Source organism: Lithobates pipiens, unplaced genomic scaffold (assembly GCF_037356315.1).
Source record: "Lithobates pipiens isolate NorthernLeopardFrog02 unplaced genomic scaffold, aLitPip1_a1.2 Scaffold_19, whole genome shotgun sequence".
Classification (NCBI taxonomy): Eukaryota; Metazoa; Chordata; class Amphibia; order Anura; family Ranidae; genus Lithobates; species Lithobates pipiens.
Window position 1 is genome coordinate 102,780,228 of NW_027507764.1, and position 23,879 is coordinate 102,804,106.

General features: G+C 42.9%; 1 protein-coding gene across 3 annotated transcripts in view; it reads right to left on the bottom strand.

The window, feature by feature from the left end:
* WDR37 (WD repeat domain 37) overlaps positions 1-23,879 on the bottom strand; it is a 284,920-nt gene that overhangs the window by 252,862 nt on the left and 8,179 nt on the right. For all 3 annotated transcript variants that reach the window (XM_077491119.1, XM_077491118.1, XM_077491120.1), the window contains exon 2: positions 10,313-10,381. The gene's annotated coding sequence lies outside the window, so the exon portion shown is untranslated. The remainder of the gene's footprint in view (positions 1-10,312; positions 10,382-23,879) is intronic.

Below are 23,879 nucleotides of genomic sequence, written 5' to 3' on the forward strand. Positions count from 1 at the left end.
TAGGGTCAATTAATGAGAAGCTAAATAAATCTACCAGTATTGTGTTAAAGTCCCAAACACATAGGCCAAATGTCAGGCAGCATTCAGCCTGTGTGTAGTGCAGCCACGCCTGTTTGTGTTGAAGGGGCATGACCAAAAGAGATCTGCCGATTGGTGTTCTAAGCCGATGGTTGAGAGCGCTGATATGGGTGTTTTAGAGAGGGGATGCAGTCTCCCTAACAGAACACAATAGCTCAGCAGGGAGATCACTGTACCAACATCAGCTTGTTAGGCCGCTCAGGTCAGAGCCACTGTACTTTTTTTTTTCTCCCCTTCAGCCTGCAGATTTTGCATATTTTCTATATTGCAGCAAAATCTGATGAAGACTCAATGCAACATTGAGGTGTTCAAAAATTCTATAGCCCCTAGGTATGTGTCTAAAGGTCCCTTTCACTCGGGCAGGCTGATTGGGTCCGCTTGCCAGTTTTTCCAGGCAGACCTGGTTGGCCCCTTCATTGCCCTCTATGGAGCAGTGGATGTAAATGGACATATATGTCTGTTTACAACCACCGAAATCCATTTTGATCCAATAAATAAAATAAAAATATAAATAATAAAACCGTCTGGTGGATTCGATGGCAATCAGGTGAGGGGGCTGGGTCTGTCCACTCTGCATAAACAGAGCCGACCTGGACCAGCCATCCGCCTGCTTAGCAGAAAGATTCCCTGCTGACTAGGCAGAGTCCACCCCGTGTAAAAGGGCCTAAGAGCCCATTCACATCAGGTGTGCTATGAACAAAGGACAAGGCAATATTCCATGTTTACAATCTGCTCAATTCACACCCCTGCATTGCAGTCAATCAACGCCATGGCACCAAGTCAATAGAACTTAACTGGGAAGTCCAGGATCGATCTAACAAAGCTTAAAACCTGCTCCCACCTCCCTTTAACTCCTATACTAACTACCCAGTGCAGTAATTCAGTGCAGTTGCTCGCGAGAGCAAGTCCCCAACCACAAAATAATATATATAGATTTATTTAAGGGATGCACTGATACTAGTATCGGTGGCGATACCGAGTATTTAACCAAGTCTTGGTACTTATGCAAATGCACCGATAGCTGAAACCGATACTTTCAGGCTCTGTTCTTTGAGTTGTCAGTGGGTCTCCCCCATTGACAGCTGAAGTGTTAAAGAAGTCCGGTAATTGGAGCTGTCCAAAAAATAAAAAGCAGCCAGCATTGTTTATTAACAACATTGCTCAGCCGCTGAAACATTAAAAACAAAAAGAAACGGTTTCTTATTTAATCTGTTTCTTCATCTGCAGATCAAAAAGGGATGAACAAATCTTCCTCTGTTCCTCTAACCCAGTGGGGGATGATTTGCCAGGGGTCACCGAATCCTGGGCTGTTCCTGAATCCCAGCCTTTTCACGGCCGCCAAGCAGGGCTGTCCCTGGAGCCTGTGGCCAGCCAGCAGGGCTGTCCCTGGAGCCCGCGATCGCCCACTCAGCCTCTTCGCAGCCACCCATTCAGTTCACGGCATGGCTGGGGGGGCATAGACTAGAGGTCAGCTGACTGGTGAGGAATGTGTAGTGGGAGGGGCTGGAGGAGACCCTATCTCCTGATTTTGGCATAGGTGTCACTGCTGCAAGACACCACAAAGTCTGAGACACTGAGTAACACTAACTGTGATTATAGTTGCCATTAAAAGTCCCCACTACAGTTCCCAGTTCAGCAGATGACCTTGATCAAGAGCACCTAAATTGACTGATCAGAACTGCCCCCAGCACTGCCACTGATCCCACCCCCCACCAAGGAGTAAGAAGGAATAAAAAATTGAGAATACATGGAAGGGAGAAAAGAACAAAAAAAAAAAAAAAAAAAAAAAAAAAAAACAAACACCCACACACCCACGAAAATTAGGATTGAGAGAGAGATTAAAAGGGAAAGAAAGGAGAACAAAGAAACAGTGGAACATCCTAAAAATGTACCATAAAGGGGTTTTAATACTGTACGAGAGGAAGGGACTCAGGGAGCACTAAATGTCCATGGGTTAGGGGTGCAAATTACTTGTCTTGACTTGGATGAGATAACCCACGCTACAAAAATAATTTTACTGTTAGGGTTCCCCACAACTTGGAAAATGTTATCAAGGGGCCACGGCACTAGGAGGGTTGAGAGCCACTGCTCTAACCCCTTATAAACCCTTAATTTACTCTAATCAGCCTTAATTAACCCCCTATTCTCCTCCATTTAATAATTTTCCTGTTTTTCCTTTGTTCGCGTCCATTTTATAGACAAACAATTAAAACTTTTTGTCGTTTGCTTGGTTAGTGAATATTTTTACACATTTCACACTGAAAAAGCGCAAATAAAAATAAAAAATAAAACTATTTAAATTTGTAAATAACATTTCAATGCTTTCTACCATTGCTGACAGCTGAAGTGAAAACAAAAAAATGGTTGCACTGGTATCGGCGAGTATTAAAAAATAAAAAATGGTATTGGTGCATTAGATATAGATATTCCTATGACCTAAATAAGTGGTGCTGGAAGATGCAAACACTAAATGCCAAGAAGGAAAGTTACGGATTTTGTAACGTGGCAGCTTATTGTTCCTTATTAGGGATGAGCTCAGGCGTGTTTGCATGCTCCACGTGCTGAGCCCGCCAGAAAGTTGGCGCAGTGATGCGCTAATCACAGGCAGTGAGACATTGCCCCGATGTGCGGCTGCAGAGATCGGCAATGTCTCACTGCCTGTGATAAGCGCAGTGCTACACCAACTTCCTGGCGGGTTCTGCATGTGGACCATGCGAACACGCCTGAGCTCATCCATATTCCTTATGAACTGGCGGAGTTTTAAAAGAAAAAAAAAAAAAAAAAAAAAAAAGTTAAATTTGAAATCACATGCACATACCAGAGCCATAAACAGCATTAAGCTAGATGCACACATTTGAGGACCACCCCAGCCTCACTGCTCTTCTAGTTCATTAATATTAATCATGCGGTGTACACGTGTGCTCGCCTGTTTTGCTGAGCGCAGTGGAAAGCCTGTGAGCAGCAATGCGTCTTATTCTGACGATTCCCACTGTACTCAGCAAAACATCCGATAGCAGGTGTGAGCTTCAGGAGTGCTATGGAATGTTCAATTATTGTACAAGTGAAGGATGGAAAGACAACTCTGCCGTTCAACAGGACTGCGCTGCATGCATATGTATGTATGTATGTATGTATGTATGTATGTGTAGCACCCTCTACCTAAGGGTAGGTGCTAGAATAGAATTTTTGCTCAACTTAGGAAGTACAGGTAAATTTAGGCAGGCTTATGCTGCGTGCTGGGCCTCTCTGTTTTGATTATGTGACTGGGAGTGTTCAGTGTAGTGGTGGGTGTGGTCACCTGTGCTCTGATTCAGAGATGCCTCCCCCGATTCCAGAAAGATGGTTCTGGAATAGGGGTTGGACCTGAAGTCCGAGTGGCAGGCAGCTCATGGCAGGGGGCAGGCCTCATTTAAGCTGGGGTCACATGATGCCAGGAAGGAGTTGTGAGGTGCAGGAAAAGACAGCATGGGGTATCAAGTTGCTGTTCCGGGCATCCCCACATGGAGATGCGCCGAGGAGGGATGGAGGAACCACTAGGAGGGAGCCTAGATAAAGATCTTCATCTCTGAAAAGGAATCAAGCTGCTGTGACCTGGGAACACAGGACTTGTATGCTGGAGAAGATCAGTACGGAAGAAGTAGCAGTAAAGTGGAAGAGAGTAGATCAGCGGTCTGACCGGGAACACAGAAATGTCAAGTAGCCAAGGTCAGTGTGACCAAGAGAAGAGAAGCTATCAATAGTAGTGCAGAATACTGTGGCCGGGGAACACAGCATTGTCAGTAAAGGACTGGCTGGGAACAGTGGTCCACCTATTACCATGTGTCAGACCATCGGGGGAGGTACTGTGTTATCTCTGGTCTGGTTAGCACAGTGGCAAGTCCTTCCAAAGACTGTATGGCTGTCTGATTCATTGATCCATCGGGGAGAGGCCGTGTTAGGCCTCTGGTTCTTTGATTCCCTGAGGCAATTCCGTCATGGTCTGCAAGGGGGAATTATTCAGAGCGATTCTTTCTTGTGTCAATGGCAGTGAAGAAGTAATGTCTCAGTAGCTTTGCAGAAGGAGAATGAGAATACTAGATGTGAATCAATTTTCAAGCCAAGGCTATTCAGTATTGTTGTGCAATACACCAAATGCTATGGGAATCTCATATCATCCCTTGTTCCACCCAAGTTGTATCCCCCAATAAACGTAACAAACAAAACTGTGCAAATGACTGTTCATTGTCTTAACTTTTCCTGGGGAGTCTGGCAGCAGGGCGATTGGTGGATTGCTAAGTAACCAAATCAGCAGCCCTTACAAGGGTACTGCTACATATATATGTATATACACACACACACACACACACACACACACCCCCATGTTAAAATGATACATTTTTCTTCCTTTAAATGTGACATATAAACTGGTTTTAAAAGGTTTTGTGATAATATTGACTGGTATTTGTAACTCTTCATAATTCCCTCTACCAAGGCCCCTGTTCCATCTGAATAAAAAAAAAAAAAAAACAGCCCCAATGCATGATGCTGCCACCACCACATTTCACAGTGGGTATGGTGTTTTGGTGACGTGCAGTTTTGTTTTTGCACCAAACATATCTTTTGGAATTACAGTCAAAAAGTTCAACCTTGGTTTCATCAGACCAAAACACATTTCCCCCACATGCTTTTGGGAGATTTGAGATGCATTTTTTTGCAAAATTTAGCTGGGCTTGGATGTTTTTCTTCGTAAGGAAAGGCTTCCATCTCGTCACCCTACCCCACAGCCCAAATATATGAAGAATACAGGAGATTGTTGTCACATGTACCACACTGCCAGTACTTGCCAGATTTTACTGCAGCACCTTTAGCCCCGGTTCACACTATTGCGATGCCAGACATCGCATGTAATGCGCAGCGCACTGCTGTTCACATTACATACGATGCCTGTGCGGGTGCGAGGTCAGCCAGATAGTATGGCTGATATCGCACCGCATTCTGTGCAAACACGCACAGGACCCTTTTTTCAGTTCAGACCAGAATCGGACCATGTGTGTTCACACATATGTGATCCGATTCATGTCCGATCTGTCAGTTCGCAGTGCGATATGCGAGCTGAAATGGGGGTGTCAATAACATATAATGACACTCCCCAGCAGTTTGCATATGGCAGTGTGAACTGCTGTGCATTCCAGGTGCAATGCAGGAACACGCAGTTGATTTGCAGGGTTCTCGCATCGCAATAGTGTGAAACGGCCCTTAATGTTGCTGGCCACTTTTCCTCTGATCAATTTTGGAGGGATGTCCAGTTCTTGGTAATGTGACTGTTGCGCCATGTTTTCTACACTTGATGATGACCATTTTCACTGTGTTCCACGGTATATCTAATGCCTTGAAAATTCTTTTGTACCCTTCTCCTGACTGATACCTTTTAACAATGAGATCCCTCTGATGCTTTAGAAGCTCTCTGCAGACCATGGCTTTTGCTGTAGGATGCAACTAAGAAAATGTCAGGAAAGACCTACTAGAACAGTTGAACTATATTTGGGGTTAATCAGGCACTTTATGGGATTGCTCAATTCTGAACACCGCTACATAACCAGTTATAAAAGAGGGTGTGCACACTTATTCAACTACATTTTTTTTACCCCCCCAAAAGATTTCCGTTTGTTTTGAGTTGTGCAGTTTATAGGTCACAAAAGGTGGAAAAGGTTCTAAAATGATGTAGCTGTCCAATCTTTTTACATCACAGAAACCTGATGATATTTTAACAGGGGTGTGTAGACTTTTTATAGTGTGTATTTTTTTTAAATGATACAGAAAGACCGATTCTTATCATATAAAATAGCATGTTGCACAGAATAATGAAGTTATATAAATGTTGAGATATCTTTTCATGGGAAAAAATGTCGCCAAGGCTAAAGCTGACCATACACCTATAGGTTATCTGCAGATTTTCTATGGTTAGATGGAAAAAGTACAACAAATTTCTCAATGGTCGCTAAACTGTGTGAATGGAGGAATCTTCCATTTTTCCATCTAACCATAGAAACTCTGCAGATAATCTATAGGTGTCTGGCCAGCTTAAGTACAAGTGGTGCACCAAACTGAAAATTCAAGAGTTGGCCAAATTAGTTTTTATCCCCTTCAATACCGGGCACTGTCACCCCTTTCCTGCCCAGGCCAATTTTCACCTTTCAGCACTTTGAAAAACATAAAACGTAAAGTGAAAACTTTACTTTTTTCCTTTTTGGATATAAAATTTTGTAAGTATGTTTTCGCCTTTACTGGCGAGCACTGATGAGGAGGCACTAATTGACATTTGTGATTGGTACATTCTCAGGAATGACAGAACGCCAACAAGCAGACAAGTAAACAAGGCAGACCGTTGTTCTGTCACAGACAAAAGAGATCTGCATTCCTAGTAATCACAAACACAGATCTCTCTCTGTCTCCCATCAGCATCCCCCACACAGTAAAACACACCCAGGGAACACATTTAACCCTTTGATTGCCCCTGTTAACCCGTTCCCTGCTAGTGTCATTTATACAGTGATCAGTGCATTAATTTTTTTTAGCATTGATCACTGTATTGGTGTCCCTGGTTCCCAAAAAAAAAAAAAAAAAAAAAAAAAAAAGTGTCCCTTAGGCTGCTTTCACACTGATGCCCTTTAGGCTGCTTTCACACTGGGGCGGTATTCAGGCGTTACAGCGCTATAAATAGCGCCTGTGTAACGCCTGAAAAAAACCGGCCCCTTTAACTCCAGTGTGAAAGCCGGAGGGCTTTCACACTGGAGCGATGCGCTGGCAGGACGGTGAAAAAAGTCCTGCCAGCCGCATCTTTGCAGCGGTGAAGGAGCGGTGTATTCACCGCTCCTATACCGCTGCTACCCATTGAAATCAATGGGACACCGCGGCAATACCGCCGGCAAAGCGCCGCTGCAGCGGCGCTTTGCGGGCGGGTTTAACCCCTTTTCGGCCGCTAGCGGGGGTTAAAACCACCCCGCTAGCGCCCGCACACCGCCGCTAAAACGACGGTAAAGCGCCGCTAAAAATAGCGGCGCTTTACCGCCGACGCTGCTCTCGCCCCAGTGTGAAAGCAGCCTTAGAGCTAAAAATGGCACCTGCAGAGCACCTGTAAAGAGCCTCTCCTCTCACTGCAGTGTGAAAGCCCAAGTACTAACACCTTGGCCATGCACTGGCAGGACAGTAAAACGAAAGTCCTGCAAGCCGCATCTTTGCAGTGCTGTAGGAGCGGTGTATACACTGCTCCAAAAGCTCCCCTGCCCACTGAATCAATGGGAAGCGCCGCCGTACTGCCAGCAACGTGTCAATGACTTTAACCCTTTTTCGGCCACTAGCAGGGGTTAAAAGCACTCCGCTAGTGGCCATAATCCTCCGCAAAAACTACGGTAAAGTGTTGTTAAAAATAGCGGCGATTTACTGCCGACGCCCCAGTGTGAAAGTAGCCTTAGTGTCGGATTTGTCCGCTTTAATGTTGCAGTCCGGTTAAAAAATCACTAATCGCCGCCTTCACTAGCAGAAAAAAATAAGAATAAATGAAAAACAAAAGTCCCTAAATCTATCTCATAGTTTGTAGACGTCATAACTTTTTGCGCAAACCAATCAATAGACGCCAATTGGAATTTTTTTTTTTTTTTACCAAAAATATGTAGCAGAATACAAATTGGCCTAAACCGAAGAAGAAATTAGATGTTTTACATATTTTTTTATTGGATATGTTTTATAGCAGAAAGTAAAAAATATTGTTTGTTTTTTTGCACAATTGTTGCTCTTATTTTGTTTATAGCGCTAAAAAAAAAAAAAAAAAAAAAAAAAAAAAAAAACACACAGAGGTGATCAAATATCACTAAAAGAAAGCTTTATTTGTGTGTGTGTGTGTGGGGGGGGGGGGCACATCAATTTTGTTTGGGTACAACGTCGCATGACTGTGCAATTTTAAGTTAACGTAATGCAGTGCCGTATCGCAAAAAATGGCCTGATCATTAAGGTGGTAAAACCTTCCTGGGCTGAAGTGGTTAATATCATGAATTTAGATGAATATGAATTTATTTATTGAAAAATGCATCCCTTTAAAACTTCTATGTATGTCTTCACACTGGGTCAGTGGTGTTAAAAATCTTGCTTGCTGCATTTTCAGCCAGTAAAAAATAAGCACCAAAACGCACCTACTTGTTGAAATGCATTGGAAATGCAGCAAGAACACATCAGTAACACACACCTTTGTTACGTTCTGATGCAGTTTTTGAGTCATGTGACTTATGAAAAACATCATAAGCATGGTAAAATCGCAGCAGAATTGAATGCATTTTCAGTGCCATCACGGCACCTTTTTCTCCATCGGCAAAACGCCAATAACCTAATTTTCGCCCAATTACTTTCAGTGCAACACTAAAGTGTACATAAACTTACAAGGACTGATCCACACCTACTTCTGGTGAGTCAGTCCTCATACATTTATGTACATAGCTTTCCATTATTCAGTGCAACATGCCAATTTCTATGGGAAGTCTATGTGCTGTAGATCCAGACTTACTGTTGGCAGCGTCCCACCCTCACCCCACCATTGTCAAACCACACTGCTCTGAAGGAGATGAATAATTGATGAGCACATGACAGATCTGGCCTCTGGGCCAGGGACTTACCTAAAACAGCAGTAATCACAACACGTGCAGAGGGACGGATCATGTCAGAGCAGAGCTAGCAAGTGAGCTTGGTCTGAACTTCACTACAGGAATGTGGGCAATAGTCAAGCAGAGCAGGAGCACTGTCAGCAGCAACAGTAATGCCCACAAATAGGGCTTCTGACAAGGGTGGAGCTGCTGGGTAGTAATATGAGGGGGGGGGGGGAAGAGGAAGAATGCACAATGTGAATTTCAAGAAGATCTATGCACCAAATGTATTTTTCATTGCTCATGAAAGTTAAGAATTTTACTTTTTCTGTGTTTGTTTCCCAGCAGAAAATGAGAATTCAATGCTTTCATTCGAATAATCATGTGAAATAAAAATTCTGCCGTCATCATATTTATACAAAGCTACATGTAAAAATGAACAACAAGCAGGATCATCCAAACCAAACACTGCAGTTTAATTGCAGAACACATAACAACATGCAAAATCCCAAACACTACCAAGTGAGTCATATGAATACACAGAGAACAAAAGCTCCCGTAACCCAGATAGCACAGGAACAAAGCTGCACCAACTGAACTTTATTTATGGAATATGGTAGAAAGAACCACAAGCTGCAAGTTTGGGCATCCTCGGGTACAATATCATAATATAAACTCCTTGAAATGGCAGTACGGGATTGTGAACCAGCTTAGCAATGGTGACAATGATGAATGCTTGAGCAGTTACAAGCAAAGCTCATTCTTCAAGTTAAACATCAGGAAAATCAAATATTTTCAAGAGCATATTCCCCTAACTGGTGACTTTGTCCCAAGATGAAATTGTCGCAAGCCAACCCTGGACAAGTTTTCAGGTATCACATATAGTATTCTATACCCCTCTGTAACGCACGTTTTTTCTTACGCAGAAAGCAGCTTTTCCCAAAACACTTAAAGCGGAACTACACCCATGGATTTAATCGGTTTCTAAATACATTTGCACATCTGGCACATGCCAGAAATGTAATGCCCTGTACACACAGAAAAAAATCATACAGAAAATAACGCTTTCGAAAAAGCCATCGTACGATAATCGGATCGTTCGTACAGAGCTTATCAGGGTAGTTCATCAGATATTATTCTATCAGACATGCATGGAAATTTTTTCCGTGCCATGCCAGATCGTACGATTTTCGTTTAATCAGTACAGCTATCGTTCAAAAATGCAATACAAATGCATTACAGCACATGACTTCCAATTTTTTTTCTGTCTTGCGGGAATTTTCGTGACTTTAGTAAAACTCATCAGATTCGATCTGAGATCAGCATGCAACAAAAAAATGGCCAATCATTCATCCGATAATCTCATTGGGTGTATGGGGCATAACTGTCACATTGGTTGTGCTCTTAATCAGAGTGTTCAACATTCAAATGGTTGGTGTCATAACTGATAACTGATCATAACTAACTTCAAGCGCCATGATGCTGCACATGTGACCAGAGGCCAAGATGCCAGCTTCCTTGGCGGAAAATGATAGGAGGGTTCAGTTCCACTTTAAAATAAGCCAAGAGTGGTGTAACCTTGCTACAAATCAATTCTTCAAAATGATATAAATGAATTAACTCACTTGTATTTAGGCAGAGATGCACTCCTGGCCCATCAGGGATGTCAGTCTTCTGGTACAAGACTCTATGACCTAGTGTGGAAGGAAAACATGATATTATGAGAACTTCACCATTACAAAAAGACAAAGAACAATGCTGAACCAGGAGGAAATAAAATAATGTTCTAAAACATCTGTGGAATAAAACACGTGCCATCATTTTGTATTTCAAAATAAGGCATCTCTAGGTTCATGCACATTCGTTCGGCTGTTCAGTAGAGCGCCCGAGTGCCTAAGAAAAAAAACTGGGGAGCTCAGATATGCTAATCATACATTAACAACCTGGAACCACGGCTCAGATCAGTTCTCACTTTACCGCCTATAGACTTGTTCCTGGTCAGCGAATCAGAAAGTACTGAAGAATTTGGAACGGCATGAAACCCAGATAGCAGACATTTTTAGAAGGAAATGGCATCTAAGCATTGCGACCAGTACGCGTTTAATTTAAAGCAACCGTTCGAGAACATATATATATATATATATACACACACACACACACACACACATACACACATACATACATACATACATACATACATATATACATACATACACACACACATATATACATACATATACATAAATACACGTATGAAGGAAGGAGGATGTAGTTCACCATCTTCAAGAAATAAGCTTGCCGACTTCTGGGCAGATCCGACATTCTGTCCCCCACGGCACTGCGTGGTTCCTTTTGCTGGCCCTTAGAACACATTTGCGTCCGGTCACCAAGTATAAGCCGGCAGATTAAACTACAGTGTGCAGCAGGGAACGCAGGAACCAGACATTCCCAGAAGTGACGAAGAAGGTTTTTCAGCAACCGTATCAGTTGAAGAAAGCCAAGTGCACACAGGAGGAGGAGGAGAGTACTTATGCTTTTCTTTGCAAACTGGCCATTTTCTGTACAGTGCCTTGCGAAAGTATTCGGCCCCCTTGAACTTTTCAACCTTTTGCCACATTTCAGGCTTCAAACATAAAGATATAAAATTTTAATTTTTTGTGAAGAATCACCAACAAGTGGGACAATTGTGAAGTGGAACGAAATCTATTGGATATTTTAAACTTTTTTAGCAAATAAAAAACTGAAAAGTGGTGCGTGCAAAATTATTCGGCCCCTTTACTTTCAGTGCAGCAAACTCACTCCAGGAATGATCCAATGTTGTCCTAAATGACTGATGGTGATAAATAGAATCCACCTGTGTTTAATCAAGTCTCTGTATAAATGCACCTGCTCTGTGATAGTCTCAGGGTTCTGTTGAAAGCGCAGAGAGCATCATGAAGACCAAGGAACACACCAGGCAGGTTCGTAATACTGTTGTGGAGAAGTTTAAAGCCGGATTTGGATACAAAAAGATTTCCCAAGCTTTAAACATCCCAAGGAGCACTGTGCAAGCGATCATTTTGAAATGGAAGGAGTATCAGACCACTGCAAATCTACCAAGACCTGGCCGTCCCTCTAAACTTTCAGCTCAGACAAGGAGAAGACTGATCAGAGATGCAGCCAAGAGGCCCATGATCACTCTGGATGAACTGCAGAGAACTACAGCTGAGGTGGGAGAGTCTGTCCATAGGACAACAATCAGTCGTACACTGCACAAATCTGGCCTTTATGGAAGAGTGGCAAGAAGAAAGCCATTTCTCAAAGATATCCATAAAAAGTCTTGTCTAAAGTTTCCCACAAGCCACCTGGGAGACACACCAAACATGTGGAAGAAGGTGCTCTGGTCAGATGAAACCAAAATCAAACTTTTTGCCCACAATGCAAAACGATATGTTTGGCGTAAAAGCAACACAGCTCATTACCCTCAACACACCATCCCCACTGTCAAACATGGTGGTGGCAGCATCATGGTTTGGGCCTGCTTTTCTTCAGCAGGGACAGGGAAGATGGTTAAAATTGAGGGGAAGATGGATGCAGCCAAATACAGGACCATTCTGAATGAAAACCTGTTGGAGTCTGCAAAAGACCTGAAACTGGGACGCAGATTTATCTTCCAACAAGACAATGATCCCAAACATACAGCAAAATCTACAAAGGAATGGTTCACAAAAACGTATCCAGGTGTTAGAATGGCCAAGTCAAAGTCCAGACCTGAATCCAATCGAGAATCAGTGGAAAGAGCTGAAAACTGCTGTTCACAAACGCTCTCCATCCAACCTCACTGAGCTCGAGCCGTTTTGCAAGGAAGAATGGGCAAGAATTTCAGTCTCTCGATGTGCAAAACTGATAGAGACATACCCCAAGCGACTTGCAGCTGTAATCGCAGCAAAAGGTGGCTCTACAAAGTATTAACGCAAGGGGGCCGAATAATTTTGCACGCCCCACTTTTTTTTTTATTAGTTAAAAAAGTTTCAAAAATCCAATAGATTTCGTTCCACTTCACAATTGTGTCCCACTTATTGGTGATTCTTCACAAAAAATAAAAATGTTATAGCTTTAGGTTTGAAGCCTGAAATGTGCCAAAAGGTTGAAAAGTTCAAGGGGGCCGAATACTTTCGCAAGGCACTGTACATAAGCCTCAACAAATCAACTCTTATTATTTGCACCATTAAAAGTTTTTTTTTTTTTCTTTTTGTTGTTTTTTTGATCGGTGTGATAAGTGCACAAAAATAACCAACTATTGATCAAGTTAGAAATTTAGAGTTGTCATGTGTCTACCAGTGTTATCCCAAGGAGATTAATTAGCTCTTTCTTTGGGGGCTACAGAGGGATTAGCCTTTAGGTTTTAGCCCTGGTTCACACTGGAGCATTTTGACACAACAAATCGGCGGCAATTGCCGTCAATGGCACCTACGGCGCTGCACCGATTTCAAAAAAGTTTCTGTACTACCTTTTGCGATTTTGGGCTGCGACTTACATTGACATCTGTGCAGAAACCTGCAGTGATGTCTCTGAAATCGTGGCCGAAATTGGGGCCGACATGCGGGCATGAAATCTGAACTCGCACGACTTCATTCCCACAGCTCAGTGCGAACCTGGGCTTAAAGATGGAAAACTAGAGGGGTTTGAGTAGTTTAGCAAAAGATAACTGGGCAGGGCTGACACCAATACAAAAGGTGCTTTGCGTTGTCAGCGAACAGCAGGACATAAGATCTGTGTGCATTTTTGGCAGACCAAGTATTTTTCTATAATTAGTCTTTAACCATTTGCCTACCAAAGTAGATTTATAAATGTTCTGATGTGCAAGGGGTTAAAAGCAATACCATGGCAGCTGCTGCAGCTGTGAACTTAGTATGGATTTTTAAAGTTGGTAATGGCCTGTCGGGTAAAATAAAGAAAAAAAAAAAAAGGGGGGGCAAGCATAAGGATTTGAGGGACTTTGACAAGGGCCATATTGTAAATGGCTAGATTACAATCATTGGAGCAACTCCAAAAGTGCAGCTCTTGTGGGATATTCATTTCCTGCAGTGGTCCGGACCTACCAAAATCAGTCCAAGATAGCACAACCAGCGATGGAGTCATTTGCAGCCAAGGCTTATTGATGCACATGGGGGATGAAGGTTGGCCCTTGTAGTCTGATCCGACAGAGGAGCTATTGCAGCTTCAATTGCTGAAAAAGTTAATGCTGGTTCTGACAGAAAGGAGTCAGGACACAGCGCATCACAGTTGGGCTCCAACTAACGATTATTTTCATAATCAATTAATCGCATAAAATTATAAAAAAAAAAAAAATGTAATGTGCCCTTTTTTCATTTAAAAGTAATAATGAAAAAAAAAAAAAAAAGTGTTACACGGAGACTGCAGAATAAAAAATGTTTAACATTACACAGCTTTGCAGCAGTACAAAAACAAACATTCTGAAAAGAGGTGAACTAGAACTGTTCAAGAACCATTCCTCCCGGGAAAAACCAATGGTGGGGCACCATTCCTGCTGGGGAAAAACCAACGGTGGGGCACTATTACTGCCAGCAACACCAACGGTGGGGCACCATTCTTCCCAGGAACACCAGTGATGGGGCACTAATGCCCTCCCCGGGTTAACCAAATGGGGCCCTATTCATCCCCCCCTCCCAGGAACACCAATGGGGTACTATTTCCCCCCCCCCCCCCCCCGAGGAAAAGCAATGATGGGGCACCATTCCTCCAACCCCCGGAACACCAATGATGGGGAACTCCCCCCAGGAATATTTATGGGGCACTTGTCATAAAAAAAAATAATGTACTATGTACTGAGTTCCAGTTTTTACTGTGTTATTACTCGCCCTTAGCTGCTACCTTTCACAGTGTGCAACTCGGCCCTCCTCACGGCTGCTTCTCGCCTCTCTGTTGCCTCAAGGCAGCAGCGGGTGGGCTGATAAGATCAGTGGGGATGACAGCGAGGAGGACGTGCGGTGCGGACGTGTCGGGTTACATACTGAGCCGTCTTGTACACAGGAGGAGGATTTTAATGGATGGACAGGGAGGAAGGTGTGGACAAACTAATCGATATTGATAATCAAAATCGTTAAGGATTTTAATTAATATCAATTAATCGTTTCAGTCCTATATCAGTTTGTGTTTTTTGGGGCTGCATAGCTGCAGACCGGTCAGGGTGCCCATGCTGACCCATGTCCATAGCCACAAGCGCCTACAGTGGGCACAGGAGCTTTAGAACTGGACCATGGAGCAATGGAAGAAAGTGGCCTGGTCTGCTAAATTCAAGAATGGTTTAAGGAACACAAGTTCAAGGTGTTGACTTTGCTCCAAATTCTACAGATTTCAATTCAATCAAGCATTTGTGGGATGTGTTGGAAAAACAAGTCAGATCCATGGAGGCCTCACCTCGCAACTTAAACTCTGCTACTGACGCCTTGGTGCCAGATACCACAACATACCTTCCGATGTCTAGTGTAGACCATGTCACAAATGGGTTAGGATGGGTGGTCATGTTATGTCTGATCGGTGTACATAAGTAATTAGGAGAGAAAAGTCGCCTTTTGATCTCCATTGTACATATAACATATGGTCCCCAGAAGCTCTGGAGAGGAATGCTTTCTGAGTAAGCTTCCTAATGGATTCAGTCTCCTTTCAAAATGTATGACTTCTATAACGAAAAAGCTTTTCTCTTTTTCTCCCCTTTTCGTTCTCTTTTGAAGCCCTAATGTCTCATACCTTTTTTATCCCAGCCCAAAAATATCTGAGATAGATAGATATATATCTATGAGAAAGTACAATATATTATGACATTTTGAAGAGGCAGCACATTTCGGGAGAAGACAATATAATGTAAAAAAAAAAAAAAAAAAAAAAAAAAAATTATATTATATACATACAATTTTTTTTTGGGAATAAGTTTTTAAAAATGACTTATACTTATTTTGAGCAGGTAAGGTATTTCTCTGTAATATTCATTTTTATATAATTTATTCTTGGCATGCAATTGACCTTTCTTGGATGCTATACTTAAAGTCCCAGGTTTTATTCTCCAGAGCAGGGGGGTCTCCAAACAAAGGGTCAGTTTACTGTGCTTCAGAATATAGGGGGGCCAGACTGGGGACATGGAGTAGACACTGTCCTGGCACCAGTGGCAGGAATAGTGCCCCATCATTGGCACCAGTGGCAGGAATAGTGTCTTATATCAGTGGAAGGAAAAGTGCTCCAAGAGCTAGATAAAAAAGGCAAACAAAGGGCCCCATCCAGCCCCAAGTCGCAGTTTGGAGACCACTGCTCTAGAGTACATTATGGTTTAGGCTGCATTCGCACCTGAGCGTTTCAAAGTCGCACGTTTTTATTCAGGTCAACAATGCAAAAGGCAGAAAAACGCCTGTAATCTGCCCCTGAGAAGTTCATGTTCTTTTTTTGAGCTCAGAGCTTTTTTCAGGCATTTTGCTTCAATTGAGAAAACGCTCAGATGTGAACAGGTGCCAACAAAGTGAATGGGATTTTACTTGGTGGGCGTTTTACAAGCTGAAAAACGCTCAGGTATGAATGCAGCCTGAGGCCCCATTCACATCTGAGCTTTTGTAGCTTAGAGCCTAAAGCTGCAAAACGCTGGAGGGGGGAAAATAATTAAATATCAATTATTCTTTATGGAGATTGTTCACATCTCCGCTCCAAAACGCTTGAAGCCAGAAGCTCCAAATCGCAGTAAAGTTGCACGACTTTCTGCCTGAAAGCGCTACACTGAGGTGTAATCCACACCCAATTCATACATCAAAATCAACACCAAAAATAAGCAATCAAACGAGTAAAAAAAAAAAAAATGGGTTTTTAAAAAACAATATTCAGGAAAACACATGAATACTGTTCTAGATAGAAATAGTGGCAATACTAGAGGTCCTGGCATAGGGTCACTTCTCTCCATGCTGCTACTCTGAATAATTACATCCCCTGAGTCCTAATAAAATATTCAGAACAAAAGCACTAGAATCCTAGTCCAGGAGCAAACCTGATGGCCAAAGCGACCAGGAACGTCATTGATTGCTACAGACCTTTATTGTACTTGGTTAAGGGTAACCAACTAAAGTTATTTCTAAAACCCAAAAGGACAAGGAAGTCAAGGCAGTCGGCTGCACCGCCTTTAGCTTGTTAGATTTAATCCAGGCGTGGAGCAGAAAAAAAAAAGAGAAGAACATACGTTTCTGTTCTGGATGCTTTGAATAATCTATACCGATAAATTATCATATGCAATGAGCTGTAGGGATATCTGCTGTGCCATAAAGCACAAGGCCAACGCAAACAGGGTTGCAATGATGAGACCTTTTCCAAAAAACAGAAAACATCATAGGGCTTACTCAGATCTATGGGCATGCATTTTTTATTTATTTGGAACAGTTTTGGGGGAGAGGGAGACCTTTTTGAGGGGTTGTGGTCGCGCTCTGCACGCAGCGTAAGCGCAAACCCTGTGCTCTGCACGTAGCGCAAACCACTGCGCTCTGCACGTAGCGCATACCCAGCGCTCTGCAAAGTGCACTTCTGAACTCTGCACTATATATGCAATGTAATCCTGGACCCTGCACTTTGTACGTAGTGTACCCCAGATACAACTGGACAACCACACGGACAATGCAGCCCACGATGAATATGCATGTGACGCCCCTGTTCTAGCAGATTTTGATTCAATAACACATTCAAGCCAAACTCCAACTAACACTTTTTAGGGCCGGTTCACACTGCAGGCGCGGCGAGGCGTCTCCGACTTGCCTCGCCGCGACCTGCGGCGACCTCAGCGGCGACTTGCAGATGACTTCTGTATAGAAGTCAATGCAAGTCGCCCCCGAAGTCGCCCAGAAGTAGTACAGGAACCTTTTTTCTGAGTCGGAGCGACTCGAGTCGCTCCTCTCAGAACGGTTCCATTGTACAGAATGGGGGCGACTTGCGGGAGCGAGGCGAGGCGAGGCGAGTCGTGTCGCCTCGCATCGCCCGCTGTGTGAACTGGCCCTTAAGCAGCTACAGCCACAGTTGTTTCTTTTGGGATAAAAGCATTAATGCAAGCAGACCTGCCGATGGTAAATGGATTGCCTCGACCCTCTAACTGCTACATCTGCAGGACAGCTTGTTCTGCTTACTGTCTAGATCACCAGGTGAAAAATTGAAGAAAGAAAAACCCTAAATATAAAAAACTAAAGCAGTAATCACACTGAAGGATTGGCAAGCTGCAATAATAAAAAAAGGTTTACTTTTGAGTTTTAAAACTGCTTTAAAAAAGGAGACTGATGCATTTCAGTTCCCACATCCTTCCACTCGCACAGACTGACATCCTTTGACAGGCTCACACACTTTGTTTACGTTTCAGGTATTTGCATACCGGCTCAATACACAGGCATGCACAAAGTAGTTACGTCAAGCCCTAAAATTTGCTACTAAACGAGCACTAAAATAATAAGCACTGGGTGTCTGACTGTCATGAGACCCCTCTGGCTTTATTATAAATCACTGACCCAGAATGGTCCTCAACTGTTTTCAGGATGGTGACTCGGAATGCGTTGAAGGCAGAGTATAAGCCTGACAGTCAGCTAACTAGTACTAATAAAAAGGAAGGCGAGAATGGCAGCTTATTTGCCTCATGACAGCCTGGCTCCCAATATTTCCATAGCTCAGAGCTGACCAGAATGAATGCCAAAGGTTCCTTCCAGGGAGATCGACTGTCACTTCCAATTTGTCTGACAACGGTGGTTTCAGCAGAGCCGTATTACTCATACACCATTGTTCACAACTGCTCCCTGTTACTCAACCAGACCTGACATCATAGCAATCTTACTTTCCTCTCCCAACCAGGTGTAGTCATTACTCCTCATCGTCTATCACTGAATGACACATCCCGCTGTCTCACATGTCAATCAAAACTTTGGGTCAGCTAGGTGCATTGTGTAGTGATGACATCCAGCAAACAGATGTAGTGGAAGAGAGAGAGGCTGTCAATTCCGAGCCCAGATAGAAATTGATATGCAAGTTGTCCTCAAACAGCTTAAAATCAGTTGGAGAAATCGATTATTTCATTGGTTGATTAAATCATGTAAACCACATGTCTCCCGAAGGCCATCATATAACATTGTGGACTTTGAGTGGTGATCTCTGAATGATGTCTGCAGCTTTTTTTTTTCAGCCAGCAATTCCCTGCAAAGTAAAAGCCATCATAGCGGCTGTTTAGCTGCTTGATAGCTTTTACAAGGAGTGGGAAGGGCCCCCCGCCGGTCTCTCCTGTGCATTCAGGGAGTCAGAGATGTAAACCGCCGCCACTGGCAGATTCATATACAGCTGGCCATGGACCAGATGGTCCCAAACCATCTCTATAACCCTCAGAGGCCAAAAGTGATATCATTACATCACTTCACACTCTGGCAGGTTTTTTTTGCTGGAAAGCCTGAGATGTTTCTGTCTATCCCCCCCCCCCACCTCTTTTTTTTTTTCCCTTTCTTTTTTTTTTTATCTCTGCCTTTCCAGCATAGAGGAGCTATGTGGGGGCTTATAGACCCCACATTTCTCTGTAAAGAGGACCTGCCATGCCCTGTTCCTATTACAAGGGATGGTTACATTCCTTGTAATAGAATAAAAGTGATCAAAAAATGAAAAAGGGAAAGTGGAAAAAAATAAACACATTTTTAAAATGCCTATCTCCTCGTGCTTGCACGCAGACGCAAACATATATGTAGGTCGCGTACGCATATGTAATCAGCGTTCAAACCACACATGTGAGGCATCATCACGACGTTAGAGCAAAAGCAATAGAAATTGATCTAAATAAAAATTTATAAGCGACTAAAGTTGTCATTCAACTTACACCATCATATAGCGTGAATACACACATGTCATAAAATACAAATCACCAAAAACAGGCTCCCGGTCAGGTTGGGTTACAAGGTCCAAACACTGCTCAAAGTAGAGCTGCACAATCAATAAAAAATAAAATAAAATAAAATCATGATCTCGATTCGACCCCCCCCCCCACCCCCCGACGATCTCCATTGCACAGTTTGCTGATTCTTTCATATAACAAGTGGAGAGACCTGTCTGCTCACTCAGCTGTCAAAACATCATGGCAGTCTGCCAAGTTTTTAACATGAAACATTGTAACTAACACTTCCTTCTTAGATCAAAGGGATAACCTTCTGTGTGTAAAGAAAAAAAAAACAGCCAATCTGCCAAGTTATTAACAACTGTAAATGCAGGAGGTTTAACCACTTAAAGTTTAAAGCTTTTTCTGACACTTGTTTCTTAAGTTAAAAATCAATATTTTTTGCTAGAAAATTACTTGGAACCCCCAAACATCATATATTAGCAGAGACCCTAGGGAATAAAATGTCAATTGCTGCAATATTTTATATCACGCTGTATTTGCCCAACGGTCTTTCATTTTAGCCAGAATCATGCAGCTCTAGCTCAAAGATGTAGCATATAAATATCAAAAAGAAACTCCAAAGTGTGATACAGTTTTAAAGATTTTATTTACTGCACACAAAGCCCTATTATAGGATACTCACATGGGTCTGGTGCATTAGTGCACCGCTCTATAGCATGCCTTAACAGCACCAAGCCTTGGATGAGATTGTGTGCTCTTACTCCATAAGGTAGACCAGCTGCCTCCTGCGCTGTCCAGTCCCCTCTCCAAAGTAATGCAGGAACCTTTTCTGAAGTCGCAGCGACAGCTGGAATTAAGATGAGCCGGTGATCGGCATTTTTCTTCTCCTCCGCTGTCAGCATGAGAAAAAAATTAATAAAAACCACCACACGATAACCAAGCTTTTGTTTTGATCATGTGATCAGCTGTCATTGGCTGACAGCTGATCACATGGTAAGGGGCTGGGACCGGTCCCTTACTCGGATCGGTGATCACCCGAGTCTCAGTGACTCGTGATCACAGCGCGCACAGGAAGCCTGCACAGGGGAGGCCATCATATGATGGCCTCCCGGGAATTCAGACCCACGCTGTGGCCATCATTCAGCTATAGCACGGATTGCCAAGTGCTTAAAGTAGAACTACAGGCAAAACTTTTTTTCCCATTTTTAGATAAGAGTAAGGGGAGGGTTATAACCCGTCAGTTTTTTTGCAATCTTTGATGCATTGGGGAGTTTTCCCCTTCAACTTCCTGTCCCACAGCCAAAACAGGAAGTGCAAACAAAAAGGGAATCTCTTGTGGACCCCCCACGTCACCTGAACTAGTGTCCCCATTGGAAGAGCGTTACCTTCAATTCATTTTCTGGGGACAACCCAATATATGGGATTTTCTTTTACTTTCAATGATAATGAATAATAGAGGGTACCTCTCCCTAACGGGAACAGACAGCAATAAAAACTAACAGGTGATCTAATCCCTCTCCACTACCCAAAACTAGGGGAAAAAAAAAAAAAAAAGTGTTGCCTTTAGTTATACTTCTGTCGTCTCATCTTTTTACATGCATGTAGACTTATGAATAGAACTAGATTTGTTTTAGTTGTAAAGAAGCTCACCTTTCACAGTCTATATATTTGGACAGACCTAGGTATTGTATAAAATACCATGCCGAGTTTACATATTCTTTACAGCAGTGCTGCCAAATATCTTCCAAACAAAGAGAAGAATGTGAAGAGAACACGTGCCGATGAAAACAATTATGTCATTTAGAAGAAACTATACAGGATAGAGGTAAAGCCACACGACTCCCTCCAGTGACATCCTTTATTAGAAATATTCATTAAAGTGGGGTTGCACGTAAAAAAAAAAAAAAATAAAAAAAAAAAAATCATTAATATTCCTAAAAAAAAAATAAAAATAAAAATGTATCTTTTTTTACTCACCTCTAAATGGCCGTTGCTAGGGGGTCCCTCGTATTCTGCCTCCTTCAGTGCCTGGGCTGGTGACATCACTTCCCCTCAGCGCAGGAAGGGCTCAGCTTTGCCCCCTCCCTCTTGTCAATCATCTGGGACAGGTGACAGGTCCCAGATTGCACGGCCACTCACAGCGCACGGCGCCCACAGTTACAATGCCGGTGCCGCCAAAAAGGGGGGGGGACCAGCGGGGCTTCGATCCCCTACTTCGCTGGACCCTGGAACTGGTAAGTGTCCGATTATTAAAAGTCAGCAGCTGCAGTATTTGTAGCTAATTTTTACATCAGCAACGCCTTTTTACCAAACAAGCCCTCCGAATTCTTCAACAGCTCCTACCATTCCTGGCTATAAGAACATTTATTCCACTTTTGAGTGGTAAATATACTACTAAAGCTTATTTAATGTGATGTATGATGACATGCTTTTTTTATGCTCCATGCACACTGAAGCTCAAAAAAGCTATTTCTGGACGCCAGATTGCTGGCAGAAAACGCTGGTTGAAAAACCTGCTTTTAACAGCGTTTTATACTAGCGTTAGCGTTAATGGGCGTTTTTTATAAAAATACACAGAGGACACTCCAAAAATCCCACAATGCATTGAAAAATAGAATGCCGAACACTAATGAACGAGCGTTAATGAGCGTTAATGAGCGTTTGTCGTTTTTTGCCGCTGAAAAACGGCACTTTGAACGCGAATTTCTGGCGTTCAGAAAAAAGCCCATAAACTCCACTGCTCATTAAAGCTGAAAAACGTCCATGTGTGCATGGACACATAGGCTAACATAGAGTGGAGTTTATGGGCTTTTACAAAAAACGCCCAAACTCCAATAAACTGCAGTTTATCAGCTTCAGTGTGCATGGAGCCTAATTCTGAATACATGTAATATTTTTTAAATCCAATTATCCCCCTGAAGAGACCGTACATAGGTTGAAACGCGTTGGAGCTCGCATACGATATAACATTATGTAATGATGTGCACAAAATGTGTTTTTTGAATTGTGGAACATGCATTGTATTATTGGACCAAATTGCATACTGTACACATCGTATTTAACTATACCATGATATTGGACATTTAAAAATAAATAAATCTTTGACCCCGTTATGCTGTTTTAAAGCCCTACTGGGGAATATTTTTTGTGATGTCCCAATCACAGCCGCCGGTGATCGGCTTTTTTTTTCTCCTCACGCTGTCAGTGCAAGGAGAAAATATAGCCAATTACCGGCTCTGTTTACATCACGTGATCAGCTGTCATTGGCTGACAGCGGATCACGTGGTAAGGGGTCGGGATCGACCCCTTACTCCGATCTGTGATCTAGCGAGTCTACGAGACACAGAGCGCGCCGCACACGTCCTGAAAGGGGCACGCAGGCTGCTTGGGCACGGGACGACATCAACAGATGTAGTCCCGGCAAAGCAGGTGCGCGCTGTAGCGGTCATTCAGTTATAGCGCGGATCTGTAGTCGTTGAAGCAGAGTTGCAATTTTTTATGCCACACAATATTTGCGCAGTGTTTTTCAAACGCCATTAAAACATGTGAGTATGGGGGGGAGGGGGGGTTTGGGAGTGCTTTCAATTTTTTTGATATTTATTTTTACACTGTTACTTACATTTTTTTTTTCACTTTTATTGCTGTCACAAGGAATGTAAACATCCCTTGTGACAACAATAAGCAGTGACAGGTACTCTTTATGGAGTGATCTGGGGTCAACAAGACCTCAGTTCCCTCCGCTGCCCTTAAAAGCATTTGATCGCGCCAAGATAGGTGCAATCAAATGCTTTCCATTTATAAAAATGGAGCAGAGGAAACCAGAAATTATGTATGCTCATCCCTTCCCATTTCCTATATCAGACGGGGACAGAACAGCTCTGGATTTTGTCCGTCTATATGATTAGCCAACACGTCCCATCCCGCTGCTTGTAAAAGAGATCCAGCAGCTAGCTAGGCTTCCCCACAGCAGGGATAAGTGAGAAAGAAACCACCTACCCAGAACTGCATGTCCCAGGCATTGGGGCGATAGGAAACGAACAACCCCATGCGGGTAACACGGCTCTCCATGGGCGTACACTTTGGTATGAATGAGGCCTAAGTCTTAGCATGTCTAATAAAAGGTTGACTTCAAAATCCTAATTTCCTAGAAGTGGCCAGATTACACCACATGCAGTCCAGTACGATTTTTCTGTAAAAAAAAAAAAAAAAATGGAAAGTGGATAATATGGTTTTCAATGGCATAGATCACACCAGAGCAGTCATTTCCTTTACAGATCTAAAAATATATTATATAGATAGATAGATAGATAGATAGA